We start from the raw sequence: 13,575 nt of genomic DNA, 5'->3' as shown, positions 1-13,575 counted from the left end.
TGACTCATCTTCATGGGAGCCACCATTCTTGCTGTTTTGGACAGGCAGCTGGGTCCAGTGGCTGACATAGACCTGCCCCGAAGGGCTGGGTGCTTCCCTGAGCAGAGGTGGCTAAAGACAGTACCCACTTCCTATCCTCAATTTCGTCTCGGGAACGTTGTAAAAGCCAATGGCCACTTCCCAGGCCTCTCGGCGGAACAGGAGCCGTGGCTTTGGAGACTAGAGCCGAGAGCGGTGCAGAGAAAGATGCAGTAGCAGCACTCTCCTTGGGCATCAGAGTAGGTACGAATACTCTGGACTCCACTCCTGCCTTTCACTTCAAGGCAACGAAAGGCAGCAGGAGCCTGAGAGCTCTACTTGTAGCTCTGCCTCTAATCATATCCCAGGATACATCTAAAATAGAATCCTTCACTGCCTACCTCTCAAGTCCATTGAGACCACCCGCACCCCTGCCCAAGGCAAGTGTCTGGGAAACGATTCTTCTATTTCGTCCTTGCCATCTCCCACACCATCATGACATCTAAATCCCCCGCCTGGTCCTGCCGTCTCGGCTGCAATGTGCACCTGCCACCCCACAGTTCAAGCTGCTACCGACTCTACCTAGGTTACGGCCAACAGGTCGCTGGGCTCTGTGCCCACTTCTAAACATGCCATTCTCCCCATGGCAGCCAACTGAAACGTAAGTCAGGTCCTGCTGCTCCACTTTCGCATCCTCCAGTGGCTTCTTGGGTACTGAAAACCCACACGCCTACTCTGGCCCTCAAGACCCTCTACCTGCCTCCCTCCTTAGTCCTGTCCCCACCAGCCTCTCCGTCACTCTCTGGCTCTGACCACATGGGCTCTACTCCTTCTAAGCCAACAGCGTTCTTGTATTCAGGGCTCTCCACTTGTCGTCCCTCTTCCTGGACACTTGCTGCTGCCTCCTTCTCATCTGAAGTGTCACCCTCAGAAAGGCCTCTTTCCTGTCTGTCTATGTACAGCCCCCCCCCACCCCCCCAATCCACCAAGCCTGCTGCATTTTCTCCTTTGGTTGCAGGTGCATCGCAGGTGATTTAAACTCATGGGGCTATAAAAAAGCCTCCAACACTGCTCTACTTGATCTAGAGAAAATAAAAGCAAGCACTATGGTTTCCTATCGTACAGGTAGAGAACCTGAGGCTCAGAAAGGCCGGACCGCTAGTCAGTGGCGGAGCAGGACCGGGATCTGGCCATTATGACTCTGAAGTCAACCTCTTTCCTGTGACGCCAGGCAGCATTCCTTTTTTTTTTTTTTTTTTTTTTTTGAGAATTGTTCCTTAATTTATTTTTTATCCTCACCCGAGGATATTTTTCCATTGCCTATTTTTTTTAGAGAAAGTGGAAGAGAGAGGGAAAGACAGAGAAAAACATCAATGTGAGAGAAACACATTGGTTGCCTCCTGCATAAGCCCTGACCAGGGCCTGGGCCAGGAAGGAGCCTGCAACCAAGGTACGTGCCCTTGACTGGAATTGAACCTGGGACCCTTTGGTCCGCAGGCCGACGCTCTATCCACTGAGCCAAACCTGCTAGGCCAGGCAGCATTCCTTATGGTAATCTTCAGGGCACACGGGCACATGGCACGGCTCACTTCCCGGGAGGAAGCCAAGGCTTACGGGGTGAGGCACCAGGTTCACCTTCATACAGCAGGCATGGTGAGCCAGCAACTACTCCTGTTCTGTCTGATAGCAAAGCACTGACTTAGCCACTGTACCCACCACTCAGGCCTCCACCCGTGTCTTGCCTCGGAAATGCCGGGTAGGTGAGGCCCACCCCCAATAACTCAGAAGTTCTAGTTCATTCCAGCAGCTTACTAGTACAAGGTGCCTCCCTGAGCTCTAAGGGGCAGGCAGGATGACAGAGGCTTAGTGAAAATCTCTTTTCATTGCCTTTCCCTCCAGCACGCCTATTTGGCTTCCAAAAGCCCACCCGGAGGGTCCCACAGAAATGAGGGGAAAATGTGTGCCTGGGCCCCAAGTAGAAGGATAAAGGCAGGAAGCCTGAGGGCTCAGAAGGCGCTGTATTGTGAAGTCACAGGGTCCAGGAGGTCCCAGGCTCCAGGGTCTTAGTAAATGTCACGCATGTGATTCCACTGCTTTGGTCTGGCCTCCATTTGGTTCCAAATCCTCCTTCGAGACCTTCTCCAAATCCCAAAGCCCACCCTCACTTCCCTGAACTCTGAATTCCCAATCTGACACATTTGGATTCATTCTATACACTCACACCATTTTCTAGGTTTTTCCCTACGGAAAGACCAGCCCTACCTTCCAAATCTGTGCAGAGGCTGCCCGGGGATGGCAGCTGAGTGCCTCTCAGGTGTCAGGCATAGCGCAGGGCACTTTGCATATATTATACATCTCTCTCCAGTCCCCATATCATTCCTGCAAAGCACCTATTATCCTCCCCACTTAACAGATGAAGAAATCAAGGCTGAAAGAATAAGTATCCTGACCAGTGCTTTTCAGCCAATGTTGCTTTGGGTTTAAAATGCAGAACTGTCTATCGATTTCAGAACATGTGCTCCTCTGGCCTGGGTCACGCCTTTCACAACAAGGCCAATCACGGAGCACCTGCCATGTGCCAACCAGCCAACATTTGCACGAATTCTCGCCAACTCTCCTGTATACTCAGAGGTGGCCTTGCCTCATAATGAGGAAACTGAGGCTGTGAGAATCATCGTCCAAGGTCACTCTGCAAAGGTAGGGCAGAACTGGGGGTGAAACGCTACCTGACCCCAGCCCACCTCTTCCCCTGCCAGCACCTGCAGGGTGACGCTGCAGCGAGGTCAACCTCGCCTTCTGAGTCACCTCTCCTCCATCTCCAGGCACACAGAAGTCCTTCTTAAATGCCTCCTTACTGAACTCATGTGCAGAGAAGAGATGGGGCACGTTCTGATGCAAACTCACCACCAGCACTGGATTCGGAGCCCAGGTCTCTCACCACTTCATTCTTTCACAAATCACAACTCTGTGCCTCAGTTTCCTTAGGGGTGACACGTGTATGATACCACCTAGGCTGGGGAAAGCATGACATAACAGAGGGAAAAGGCCTCAAATCTGCTCTCACGATTAAATGAAAACCCCGAGGCTTTCACTGCACCGGCTCTGCAATTAGGAATCTAATGCATGAAAAATTCCTGTACTCTGATGAAGGAGGACTGGTGGGAGAGGTGTGTGGCTGGTGAGGAGGCAGGACAGAAGTTGGTAACAGGTGCCCGTGAACCCATCCCCAGATTTTTTTGCTTTGAAATTGTACCTGCTCTTCCTCTGTGGCCTTTCAACACCAGGATATTATTCCAGTGGGGCCCCGGGCACTGATCACACACCTGACTCTTCCCGCTCAGGACCAGAGCATCATGAGGCTTATCCTTGTAACCGAGCTGGCCCTGAAAGGTAGATGTCAGTGATCTGCCCCACAGAAGAGTGGGAGAGGGGCGACTGGTGATGAGATGAAGGGGCAGTGACACCCAGGGAAGCCCATGCTGGGCAGAGCGGCTTCAGTGTCCCCCGAGCTGCCCGCATGTCAGAAACCAGAGCCGTCCCCGCCCTCGGAAAGCCAGCCATGTCTCTCACTTCTGGGTCTTTGGGACACTGCGAAGCCTGTCTAAATGTAAAACCACTTAGTTTCAACTTGTCTTTCCGCCCCACATTCAGGGTATAAATGGCCACGAGCCACCAAGGGTAGGTCAGTGAGTCCCGAGATGCATTTTAAGGAAAACTAGCTCCATGAGATGCTCTGTGGTGAGGATGCTGCCTTAACGAGGGGACATGGGCACGCTGGCTCTTTTGTGCTCCTCGTAGAGATCCACGTTGTACGTGTCCCTCTTACTGGCTATGAAGTCCTGGAATGATCTCTTTAAAGTCATCTAAAATAGTATTGCCCAAACTTAGATGACCACACAGGAGACGCTGAGAAGAATGAAAACACAACTCTGGAAAAAGTGCACTTATAGCCAAGAGCTGTCAGCCGTCAGCCACTCCATCCTCAGCAGCCCGGAAGGCAGGAGCAGAGGGAAGCAGCATCTAGAGGAATGGTGCCCGTGGGCTCCAGCGTCCAGCTGTACCTAAAGCAGGAGCACCCCTGGGAGACCAAGCTGTGAGAACTAGTCCTTTCTTTTGCTCAGAACTGGTTTGCTTAGTTTTTTTACCACTTGGTACACCCATGCCAACTAGTGGGGAATTGCAATTTGTTTGTAAAGTGGCTCCAGACGTGTGGCCAAGAGTCAGACAGGAAAAATGTGGAAGGCATGCAGAACCCATTCAGGCAGCAAAGACATTAGTGGAATCCAGTCAAGTGGCAAAGGAAATTAGGTGCAACCCAGGATGGGGAACGAAAGTCCATTGACCCAAGTCAGGCGATAAATGTCGAAAGAGGTACAAAAAACTGATTACAACTTCAACTTGAAAGAAACCCAGAGGGTGTGTGTTTACTGTGTGGTGAAATGAGACTCCAGCCCAGAGGCCGGAGGGACCCCAATGACACAGCAGAAAGAACGGCTGCGTTTCCAGGTATGGCTCTCAAGCGGTCATTCTGGAATACGAGTTGGCCATTCCTGCCTCATGGTCTTCAATCTGACGGAGCAAAACCATAGGCCGGTCCTGGGCCCACCTGAGATGATAAGCCTACTACTCTTAGTTAGGAGAAATGATGTTAAATCCTGGAAAGGTTTAAAAGGATGAAGAGAGATGATGAAGTAAACCACAACATTAATACTTAACTTTTGGATGAAAGTTTTCTGGTCATTGGGATAATCTCTGTATATTTATAATATTTAAAGGGGTATAAGGCATACTAGAGAATTTGAAAAACAGTCTTGTGATGGCAATTTTAAATGAGTACTGATTTCTGATGAGATTTTTAAGATAAAAGATTTGAAATATGCATTCAGACTGCAAAAAGAATGGGAGTGTTTGAGATAATGTATGACATTTGTGACTGTGATGGATTTGTTAGAGTTGGCTAAGTGCTTAGAAAGATTTTGCTTGTTAGGCTGGTAAGTCCACTCTGTCAGACATGACGAGCCTGCGCAAACCAGGTTAGCTAAATTTGTGAACACAGCCTGAATTATTGAAGAAAACGATCCAAGTTTGCACACAGTACTAATTGTTTAGATTCAATTTGTTCAATCTGAATGGATAATCAAGTAAGAAGTGGCCATCCTCTTAGTTTGTGCAAAACCACTGGATTTATAGGTGATATTTATAAGAGAGCATTGGTTTAAAAATTAAAACGTCAATAAACCATACAGTAAAACCTGATTAACTCTAAGAAGCTCTTTTTGAGCACCAAGCATTCCGCAAGACGTGTGGGAAGATGTTAAATGAGCTTTCACTTTCACAGTGGATGGCTTTTACATGAAGGACCACAGGAATCGATGAACCCAAGAAAGCATCTCCCCTCTTCACTTCCCCCAACTCTGGCTCACCTTCGCTCTGCACTTGAAGACTTCCGAGGCTACTCCAAAGACCTTAGTAGAAAAAGCCTTGTGCTCCACAGCCTTGAGAAACAAGCAGAAGACCCCAGGGCCTGTGCCAGATCAGGCTCCATCAGAGGAGACTGAAAGGGTTGTGGGACACACAGCTGCTCTCCCTGTCTTCTTGTTCTTCTTTTTTTAAATTTTAAGACAGCATGTCATGGATATGCCCTACAAATTCGTTGGCTGAGGTATTTGGAGAAACGGCAAGAAGATGCATCCACTGATTCCTCACAATCATCAACACAAGAGCACCATTTCCCAGGCAGATCACAGTCATGAACCTTTTTCTCTACTCAGTAAAGTGTCCTCCATCGGTCCAACAGACAACGGCACAAATGGAGTTATAAGCAATCAGATCTGAAAATGACGTCACCTCCCTTTAGCCAATGGTGGGAAGAAGAATTCCATCAAATGTTTGCTATTTTTCCTCAAGACTCGGAAACTCAGTATTTTGGATCCTGAGGCAGGGTCCTTGAATGGAGGGATTGAGCCAGCAACCAAGGTACATGCCCTTGACTGGAATCGAATCCGAAACCCTTCAGTCCAAGGACCAATGCTTTAACCACTGAGCAAACCGTCTAGGGTGGACAAGCCAATGTTTTTTATTTATTATTTTAATAGATTTGTATAGATTTCAGATAGGAAGGGAGATGGAGAGAGAGAGACTGAAACATCAATGATGAGAGAGAATCATTGATCTGCTGCCTCCTGCACGCCCCCTACTGGGGATTGAGCCCACAACCTGGGCGTGTGCCCTGACTGGAATCCAACCTGGGACCCTTCAGTCTGCAGGTCTTCGCTCTATCCACTAAACCAAACCAGCCAGGGCCCAAGACAACATTTTAACCAGAAGCAAGGCTCTCAATTTGTCTACTCTTCTTGGAAAAATACAGATGAGAAGAGAAAAAAAAAAAAGTGACCAGGAAATCCATCCAAAACGGGAAAGGCCCATAAAACCAGGAGAACCAGTTTCAGGGTCTTCCAAGGGATGCTGACATCACTGCGTCAGGAATTCAAATGCCACTCAGAGGGCTTAAAGCACAACAGGAACAGTCCAAACACAAGCTAGCTGCTACGGAAGCACAGGTGAAAGAGTCATAAATTATTCCGGCTTCTCCCACCACACTCCCTGTTTGCCTCACTGCTGCGGGAGCCAGCATTCCACAGAACTGAGCAGGGATTCCACAGGACTGAGCAGGGAAACGTGCTTTCGCCAGGCCCCCCTGAAGCACCACCTTTTTTAAATCTCAAACTCTTCTGGGAGTAGGTGGATGCAGCAGGAATCTGTAATGGTCTTGAGTGAGTGTGGTATTACATTGATAATTTCATCTCCCATGAAGCAAAAAGGCAAAACAGAACCCCAAGGTTAGAGGGATGATTAAACGGATTTTTCCACTAGGATTTACACGCCCAGCCACAAAGATTCTGGCTTTTCTGGGAACAGGAGTTAGTGAAGGTTCTGGAGGGTCATTACACTTCTCAGATGGACTCCCCGCGAGATAATGTTGTTTATGCAAAGGAAAAACATGCTAAACGATGTTGTAAAAAAGTCCGATGGCAGATATCGATTGGTTCTCTGCTCACTAATAAGCCGCAGCAGGTCAGTAGAGATGCAGTACTGTAACTATGGTTCTGAAAAGCAATCTTCACAAAGCAGAGCCCCCACCCCCCACCCCACCCCCCTCTCCTGCTCCAAAGACTCCATGTGCTTCCAGGAGGCCCTAGTGTCCTCAGAAACAGTCTGGGCCATCCCGTCCCCTTTCTGCCTCTTTTCTCTAACCAAACGCACTGCAGAGCCAAGGGCTGTGTCCAGGCCTTACCTGCTCACTTTTCCAGTTCTGCTCCAGAATCCCAGTAGAGCCCATTTACACCGCTGTCCTTGCCCCCTGCCAGACAGTTGTATTCAGTTGCAAAAGCCCAGACTGGTGGAACTTGTTTTCTGGCTATTGTTCAAGGCAACTGTTCCTTCCAAACCCCAGGGCCCAGGCTGGAATGAGATCCTTCAGTGTGGATGAGTGAGCAAGCCCAACCACAGGCTCAGCAGTAACCCAGAGGAAGGGAAAGGGTTTGGCTACCTACAGTTCCCACCAGACAGGTATGTTAACTATTTCCTCCCCAGGAGGTTCTCTCAAGAGCATCATCTCTAACCACTGCTGGGCCTATTAGGAAAACTCACTTTCAAAGAATGCAACAGGGCTCCTGCAGAGGCCCACCTTTCACTGTCTATCTGGGAATGATAATCATATCATAGCCAACTTTAACTGAAGTTCAAAGTTGCACCAGACTCTGCTAATTAGATGCCTTGCATTATTTCATTTAATCCTCACAACTCGATGATAAAAATAATGACGCTCAATGTGCCAGGCCCTGCCACTTTAGTTTCTCCCAGGTACTGTCAGGCTAATACTATATCCATTCTACAGATGAGATGGCTGAGGCTTGGAAAGACAGGCCCGAAGGCCACACAAGTAGGAAATGCTGAAGCTGGGACTCAAACATAAAACCAAGAGTATTCAACTGCTGGGGGCAGAAATAGAATGTTGGGACCAGCTATAATTATAAGAAATATTAACCGTGATTGTTTTGTTCTGATTAAAAAAAAAAAGCACATTCCAACCTGGCTGGGAGTTGCAAGCGGGACCTGGGAGCTAACCTGGAAATTTGGCAACGATTAACAACCTTGTTGCAGAAACCAGAGGCCTCAGGCCTTTGCAAATCCCCAGCCCTTTGCCTTGCATATAAAGTGCCCATTTTGCATACCTATTCTTATTCCTGCAGCTGGTTTATGGTGGGGCAGAGCAGATTTTTGTGGATGACCTGCTGCTCTCCCATACTGCCAGCATTATCCGAATAAATGCTCATATAGGATTCAATCCTGTCTCTGCTGAATTGGCTCAAGTAGTGACAGGTAGACAATTGATAGTCTGGTTATTTATTCATTTGACATATTTTAATGAACACCAAAAGAAAAAAAGATACAGTTACTCAAATAAAGCCACCACTCTCCAGGGTTCACCTCTGGGATCAGCCTACATGACTTGCAGTTCTGGTGCAAAATGACTCAGGACCTGAGCTCAAATTAAACCATGGGCAGAGGTAGACACTAATCCCAGTACTCGGAGTCTCCTCTAGCAGGGCCAGGGTACCTCAGAGCCCCAGAGGCTCTGGATCAGTGGTTCTCAACCTTCCTAATGCCACGACCCTTTAATACAATTCCTCATGTTGTGGTAATCCCCAATTTCATTGTTACAAATTGAACATAATTAAAGCATAGTGATTAATCACAAAACAATATGTAATTATATATGTGTTTTCCGATGGTCTTAGGCGACCCCTGTGAAAGGGTCATTCGACCCCCAAAGGGGTCGCGACCCACAGATTGAGAACCGCTGCTCTGGATGGAGGCGGCACAGGCTCTGGAGAGAAGAGTAAAGCAGATCTGTGTCTGAACTCTGGCTCTGTCACCTACTGTTATGACAACAGCCTCTCCTCCAGGCTCAGGGCTCCTTCTGGGTGATATGGTGCTAGTAACACCCAGCCCTCGTAGCCTTTTGTTGGGACCAAATCAGAATTCCAGGCACACAGGAGATAACCGGCTCCTGTCAGCTGCAGTCCAGGACCCAGGGGACCCGCAGGGACTGCAGGAAGGAGACGCAGGGCACACTGTGAAATAGATGATATCGTTCAAGTGCAAAAACTTGCTTCTTTCTGCCATAAATGGACAATGTCCCAGGGGAGAGGCAGCTTCTACAGACGGTGCCAGGTGCAAGGCTGATCGTTTGGGGAGGAGAGAGGGACCCCCGGCCCCATAAAGAGGGCTGGAAGGGGATTTAGCAGCACTCAGAACGCCTGGGTTGAGTTTCACCCCAAGGCACCTTTGTCCCATTTTGGTAACTCATTCCTTGAGCAAGTAGGTGGTCCCCTGAGTAAGCGTGAAATTCCTCCCTTTGGCTTGGTTGGGATGGAAACCCCAGCAGCTCTGGTCCAGATGCCTTAGACCCTCATTGTTACAATAGGCACCAGCCAGTCTGCTGACCTCAGTTACACAAAGCCCTCCTCCTCCCCGGCTCCTCTGGAGGGCTCTCCTCCGGAGAGGGCTGCTTACATTCGGTCCACTGCCTGACGCTTTTGCCAAAGATCTCCACAAACCCACTCTGGTGCTCTGTTTACCAGAAGATACACGGACCCTCAGCATCCACAGAATTCGGCGTACTTTATATAGCTAATGAAAATAACAGGCAACATTTACACAAGGTGAAAACTTTTAACAGGCACCTTGCTAAGTACATTACATACATAATCCCACACACTCCTCCTCTCCATGACCCCGTAAGGCATAAACTATGAATGTTCCCTTTTCATAGATGTGGAAACTGAGACTTACAGAGGCTAGGTGACCTGCCCAAGGTGTCAGAGCTAATACATGGAGCTGGATTTGAACCTGGATCTGCCAGATTCCGAAACCCAAGCTCTTCTTAACCTCATTCATTCAACCTAAGAGCAGAGGGAACGATGCTTTTAAATAGATCCTGGTCATAAAAGAACGCAGAACTCCCACTTGTTATCCAAAAAGCCCAGGGTACTTTTTAATGCAATCATTATTCTTAAAACATCCCCAATTAGTTAAAAGGCAAGGGGTAGGGGAGAAGAATTCCAGACAGGGCACTGGCTGGCTGGCTTAGTCTGGACAGATGGAGGGGGGTGTGGAGCCCCAGCATTCCCATTAACTCTCTGCACCTCCCCTGCCGCCCCTTACCCCCCAATACATTTTAGGGGTTCTGGTAACCTGAATGCACAAAACAAAATGCAACAGCCTCAGGGCAGCCGACAGAAGTGGCTGTACCCCAAAACCAATCTGGCCTCACTTTGCAGTTCAACAGGGGCCTGCCCCTTCTGGGGCAATGGGGTAGGGCAGTGGTCGGCAAACCACGGCTCGCGAGCCACATGTGGCTCTTTGGCCCTTTGAGTGTGGCTCTTTCACAAAATACCACGTGCAGACGCACATGTACAGTGCGATCGAAACTTCGTGGCCCATGTGCAGAAGTCGGTATTTTGTGGAAAAGCCACACTCAAGGGGCCAAAGAGCTGCATGTGGCTTGTGAGCTGCAGTTTGCTGACCACTGGGGTAGGGGAAGGAACTCAGGTCAAAAAAAAAAAAAAAAACCACTCAAAGTTAGTGACACAACCCAAGAGCAGCTCAGCCCTAGCTAATTAGCCACCCCCAGCACACATGAGCAGCCGGTGCCAAGCGTGGGTCAGCATGAACATGCTGGGTGTACAACCTCTCCCTCCAGGACGCCTTAAGTCCAGCTTTTCAGGAGGCAGCCCCAGAGTCCAGGGCACAATCCCAGCCACCCAAGGCCAGCCCCAAGGCTATGAACCTCCCCAGATTTGATTTCCGCTTTAGGCTTCCACCCCCTCTGAACTGGGTATAAGCACAAACCCAGCCACAGAGCTATCCATCTGCCCAGGAGCCTCAAAGAGCTCAGAGACACCCAGGTAGGTACTGTTGCCAGAGTAGAGTTGCTTCTTAATATACACCCGCCTCCCACCCAGAAACCAGCAGAGTCTGAGCAGCCGGGGCTGGTGAACTTTGGTGAGTTCTTCACAACAAATAGTGCCTTCACCCAGCTGACCCACATTTAAACTCGCAGATTAAACCATCCCAGCCATCTCCCATGCCCAACAAGGAAGGCAGAGTGGTGGAGGGGACCTGGGTTCAACCCCTGCGCCGCTTATTAGCTGTGTGACCTTGAGAAAGTTACTTAACCTCTCTTAGTTCCAACTGTCTCACCTCAAAATTAAGGATAATATTGCCGGTTGTGCAACAAAAATTAACTGAGACATTGTCTGTTGGATGCCTGGCAAGTAGTTAAGTGGTAATGAACATTGTTTTCTCCTCCCCTTGTCTGGGCTAAAAATAAAGTTCCTCTTTGGGCAGTTTTATAGCAGCCCTAACAAACAAGTACTCATATTTAAATCTCCCATGCCATCTCTCCCGGAGCCTAGTTTCCAGAAAATACCCACCCAGTCATTTGTAGTATTAGTAAAATCAACCACAAGTTCTTAGAGTCCAAACAAAACCTCCAACTGCAAGTCATTTTAATCAGGGCACTGGGAACCACTAGCAGTTCTTGTGTGGCAGAGGGAGGGGGAGTGTGGGGGCGGACAATGCCTCTATCCAGCTCCCCCTCCCCCGAAAACCTGAAATAAGGACCTAAAACAGCTGGGTGATCAACACTCACTTTTTCCGTATCAGTAGCCTAAGTTGATAAGATGGTCTGGGAAATACTGGCGTTACCCAAGTGACCAGGTGGACCAAGGGCATTTGGGTCATGGTCCAGCTCCCTCTAAAACTATAAAGGTAAGAATGAAAGGGGATGGGGGTGGGGGAGAAGGGTGCTGAATTTCCTGACTTCCCCAGCACTGAGCCCCCGGGGACTTCAGCAGCTGCAGCCACTGACTGCTCTGCCCGGCTTTCTAATGCCCTTCGGCTTTCTAATACCATTCAAGGAGCGACAAGACAGGACATGCACCATACCCACCCTCAAGCCTCAGAGTTTAGGAAATCGTCCTACCTTGTAAGGTTCCTAGGCCAGAGCATTTCACTACATTGTGGTCCTTGGAGAAAGTGGACAAAGACGCTGAATGAATCTCAGGATGGCAGCTCGTCAGCGAGCTGAGCCAGCCCACTTCACGCCAGGGAGTCCCAGGCACCCAGCTACTCTGCTACGGAAGGACCAGCTAGGAGGGGGATCACCATTCTGAAGCCCAGGAAAGAAACCCGACCCACCAACAAAATTAACCCATAAAATGCTGAGGGATCCAGAGGTCAGGCCCCCGTGGTAGTATCAAGTCAGCTGTGAAAAGTTTCAGCAAAGCAAAAGCTAACACCAAGCTCTGAAACTGTTACCGTAAAGCACTGAGTACAAGGGCCCTCCATATGGTCCCAGGGAGTCTGCAAGGGCAGATCAAGTTGAATAAAATCTAAATGTGAGAAAATATTTTAAATCCCCTTGGACTGTACCAAAAGGTTGGTTAAGTCTTTTCAGTCAAAAGTGCTACTTTTAATAATGAGACAAACATCACTAATGATAACATTTCTTAGCTCATGACATCAACAACTGAATGCAAAGCATTTGATTGAAATGATTAGCCTACAGAGATGCCTTCTGGATCCCAAGGAGAAAGACGCCTACTTGCACAGTTACGATGACATACGTTTCTTCCTGGTGATGTCAATTTTGATGCAGTGCCAACAAAAATGTGCATTAATTCCTCATGCTACTTATTCGTTTTTTCTTTCTTTTTTTTAAAAAGAAGCTCAGTCTAGGCATAGCTACTTTAAACACTATGGTACAGAGGCTGAGAGGGGAGTTGGGACAGGACATAGTCCCAGTGCTGGGATGGGAAGGGGTTGCACCAACTAATCCCCTATTAAAACCTGTAATCAAGGAATTCAAAAGGAACTATGTAAACAGATGCCATGAACAATGAACAACTGTTTTACTACTGAGAACTCAGAAGCAAAATTATGTTATAGCCACAAGCTTTTATTTCAAAATGAAGAAGGATTAAGATGCTCTCCAACAAACCTATCCCTCTCTCCCAAAATCCTACCAGTTGGCTCCTGGCAGCTTTCAAAGACTTTCCCTGAGAAAGGCTCTCCCCCTGGCCTGGACCACCTCTCTGGTAGGCTGGGGAGTAGGGTGTTGGGTGTGCATGAGTGTGTGTGTGAATGCCTGTGTGACCTGTTTGGGGAGGGAAGCAATAACTGGTTCCAAGCAGGGTCTCTGTGTGGTCAGCGTTTGCTCAGCAAACAGAAGCCTCTCAAGGGGAATGTAGAGCCATTCCTCCCTCACCCAAGGGGGAGGAAGTAAAAGGTCAGCGGTCAGCTCAGAGAGGAAACAGGGTTGAGTGGTGTGGTGCTTCCCAGGTGAATGCAAAAGCAAACGTGTCCAGGAGCAGAGATTGTAATCTTAAAGGAGTCCCAACGGAAGTTAATCATTCATATCTCCTCCCTGGGGCCCTCCCCTACTTGAAAAAAGTGCTGCAGCATCTGCAGTGGGGAGTGGGGGGCAGA

At 48.7% G+C, this 13,575-nt stretch overlaps 1 protein-coding gene across 6 annotated transcripts in view; it reads right to left on the bottom strand.

Annotated features, from left to right (window-relative positions):
- NAV2 (neuron navigator 2) overlaps positions 1-13,575 on the bottom strand; it is a 365,169-nt gene that overhangs the window by 68,984 nt on the left and 282,610 nt on the right. The window lies entirely within an intron of this gene.

The sequence above is a fragment of the Myotis myotis genome, unplaced genomic scaffold (assembly GCF_014108235.1).
Source record: "Myotis myotis isolate mMyoMyo1 unplaced genomic scaffold, mMyoMyo1.p scaffold_m19_p_10, whole genome shotgun sequence".
NCBI lineage: Eukaryota > Metazoa > Chordata > Mammalia > Chiroptera > Vespertilionidae > Myotis > Myotis myotis.
The sequence above is the reverse complement of the archived record's forward strand: the minus strand, read 5'-3'. Positions and strand labels throughout refer to the sequence as shown.